We start from the raw sequence: 3889 nt of genomic DNA, 5'->3' as shown, positions 1-3889 counted from the left end.
TTGCATTGTGGCCAAAAAGTTTGATTTTGGTTTCATCTGACCAGAGCACCTTATTCCACATGTTTGGTGTGTCTACCAGATGGCTTGTGGCAAACTTCAAACGAGACTTTTTATAGATATCTTTGAGAAATGGCTTTCTTCTTGCCATTCTTCCATAAAGCCCAGATTTGTGCAGTGTATAACTGATTGTTGTCCTATGGACAGACTAACCCACCTCAGCTCTAGATCTCTGCAGTTCATCCAGAGTGATCATCGGCCTTTTGGCGGCATCTCTGATCAGTCTTCTCCTTGTTCGAGATGAAAGTTTAGAGCAGTGTTTCCCATACTCCAGTCCTCACAGACCCCACAGGTCATGTTTTCAGGATTTCCATAGTATTGCACAGGTGAGAAAATTCCTGATGCCTTGATGATACTTCCATCATCTATGCAATACTAAGGAAATCCTGAAAACATGACCTGTGGTGGTCCGTGAGGACTGGAGTTTGGGAAACACTGGTTTAGAGGGACGGCCGGGTCTTGGTAGATTAGCATTGGTCTGATACTCCTTCCATTTCAATATGATCGCTTGCACAGTGCTCCTTGAGATGTTTAAAACTTGGGAAATCTTTTTGTATCCAAATCCGGCTTTGAACTTCGCCACAACAGTATCTCGGACCTGCCTGGTGTGTTCCTTGGTCTTCATGGTGCTCTCTGCACTTGAAACAGAACCCTGAGACTATCACAGAGCAGGTGCATTTATACAGAGACTTGATTACACACAGGTGGATTCTAGTTATCGTTACCAGTCATTTAGGACAACATTGGATCAGTGGATTCTAGTTATCGTTACCAGTCATTTAGGACAACATTGGATCATTCAGAGATCCTCACTGAACTTCTGGAGTGAGTTTGCTGCACTGAAAGTAAAGGGGCCGAATAATATTGCACGCCCCACTTTTCATTTTTTATTTTTAAGTTTAAAATATCCAATAAATTTCATTCCCACTTGTTGATTCTTCCCAAAAAAATTTGAATTTTATATCTTTATGTTTGAAGCCAGAAATGTGGCAAAAGGTGGAAAAGTTCAAGGGGGCCAAATCCTTTCACAATGCGCTGTATCTACCACTCGCTGACCTCCCTCTGTGAGAAGCTGATGGTTATTAATGATGGAATACAATGTTTTATTATAGCGGTGAGTGCTGCATTCACTTCTTACACTCATTCATGTGGATTTGTCTGATTAGTGACCTGCACCAGCTTATATCATGGGGCTGCTCAAAGTATAAACATTTACCAAAAAGGTGTGTTCTGTTTATTTTCTTTCGGTTTCCATTTTGTTTTACTTTTTTTTTTTTCTTTACGTGGATCTTTCTGTAAAAAATAAATAAATAAAATATAGTCAACCTCTGGTATGCTCTACTACCATGAGATCCCCATAATAAAGGCAGAATTTAATAAAGGGTTACACATTTATCCAAGACATTGAAAGTTATGGCTAAAAAGGTAAAAAGACTTTTCTTTTTTTGCAGCAAAATTGGCTACAATTGCCCAGACAGGTTATATTTGCCCACAGCGTCGCACTGGGGAGACTGGGGCCCACCCTACAGCTAGATGCTGATACCTGTTAGCCGTTATCCCCATTATAGTGGGACCTCGACTGTAAAACACAGGCGGCTCCTGCACATCTACTGTGCGCACAGCACAACTGGGATGGACAATTACGGTAGTTTGCATTAAAGGGCTTCTTTGGTGAAAACAAGTTATCACCGATCCATGGGCTCCTCAGGATTGGTGATAACTTAATGATCGTTTGGGTCCGACCATTGGAAACTGCACTGATCAGAATGGGGAAGTTTTATCCCTGACAGGACACTTTTATCCCCATTTTAAAATGCAGTGGCAGGTGGGATGTCTGACCGCAGATCCATTCATTCTCTTTGGGGCTTCCAGAAAAAAACAAGAGCAGCGCTCGCAGCCATTGAGGGAATGAATGGATCAGTGGTGAAGTCGCACATGCTGCTCCAGTCTAGTGGGGATAAAAGCTCCACATTCTACCAATCGGTGCGGGTCCCAGCAGTCAGACCCCCACCAATCAATACCTTATCACTTATCCTTTGGAAAGGTGATTACCTGTTTTCACAGTAGAATTCCTGTAAGTGCATCTTGTTCCAAGTATTTAATCAGAAATCTAAATAAAGATTATTCTCCTAATTAATATCAGAGAGAACAATTGACTGCTATACACAACACAATCCACTTTTTCAAGACCAATAATACCACATTCAAGGGAGAACTAACGTGACACTGTGACCAGACCACATATTACCAGCATAAAGCGACCGAATAATCCCACGTAGAAGGGAGAAATACAGCCACACCGTGACCAGACCACATATTACCACCACATAGTGACCGAATAATACCACATATTGTATAAGGGACAAATATCGCCACACCATGATCAGACCAGATTTTAGCAGCATATAGCGACCAAATTATTCCACATAGAAGGGAGAACTACCGTCACACCGTGAGCAGACCACATGACCACCACATAGTGACCGAACAATACCTCATACTGTAAAAGGGACAAATATCGCCACACCATGACCAGACCAGATTTTAGCAGCATATAGCGACCAAATTATTCCACATAGAAGGGAGAACTACCGTCACACCGTGAGCAGACCACATATGACCACCACATAGTCACCGAACAATACCTCATACTGTAAAAGGGACAAATATCGCCACACCATGACCAGACCAGATTTTAGCAGCATATAGCGACCAAATTATTCCACATAGAAGGGAGAACTACCGTCACACCGTGAGCAGACCACATATGACCACCACATAGTGACCGAACAATACCTCATACTGTAAAAGGGACAAATATCGCCACACCATGACCAGACCAGATATTACCAACATATAGCGACCAAATAATTCCACATACAAGGGAGAAATACCACCACACCATGTCCACACCACATAGTGACCAAATAATAACACATACAGGGATAAATACCACACCATGACCGGACCAGATATTACAACATAGTGACCGAATATTACAATACTGATCATTAATGAAATGTCCTCGGACGCACATTCAGTTGAAACCAGTGGGCCCCCTCTACGTCCTGCTCAAGGTCCTGCCAAGGACCCTGGCCCACCGGATAATCGTCCAGTGTCCCGGTGCTCCAGTCAGACCCTGTTTGCCCACCAAACTCATCCATTTAAATGTCTGATTTTAGAGTTTGCATTGTGTTCCTTTTCTTTGCTTATAAAAACATAATAATTATAGTCTATGGACCTTTTCTGATGCTGATGGTTCACAAAAGAAATTTGAGACATGTTTGATTGTAATCTGATTTGCAGATAAAGCTGGCCCATTCAAATGATTGGATTGACAAAAAAAGATCCATTTGCATCCTTGTTCTGTATGTTTTTCACTGACTAATGTTAGAAGTTTGTAAATCTTCATCACTTTTTTTCTCTCATCAATAGGTGGCAGAAAATGTCATTTTTCAACAGGAGGAGAGAAAACTTCATTCCATCACTTTACCTGATGGGCCCATGCAGGGTAGGACTGGCCTGGTGTGATAGCGGGAAAAATTCCCGGTGGGCCCCGATGAGAGAGTGAGAGAATTGGTAGCGGGGGCTCTCAAAAAGTGCGGACCCTTTAAAAGCGCAGCAGAAGGAAATGTAGCGTCGCGTGCGGCGCTCGTACTATTCAGTGGCGACAGCGGGTGACGCGCATAGTCACATGACAGGAGGACGTGATCTTGGTGGGCGGTGACACGCACCGCGCACTGCTTTCCCGCTGGTGGCTGGCAGTTGTGTGGTGTCACGTGACACGGTGACGTCACGCTCTCCTCTCCTTGCTCCCCTGCCGGCTTTTGAT

This window comes from Phyllobates terribilis, unplaced genomic scaffold (genome assembly GCF_046119375.1).
Source record: "Phyllobates terribilis strain yellow unplaced genomic scaffold, ASM4611937v1 Scaffold_155__1_contigs__length_4435156, whole genome shotgun sequence".
Classification (NCBI taxonomy): domain Eukaryota; kingdom Metazoa; phylum Chordata; class Amphibia; order Anura; family Dendrobatidae; genus Phyllobates; species Phyllobates terribilis.
The sequence above is the reverse complement of the archived record's forward strand: the minus strand, read 5'-3'. Positions refer to the sequence as shown.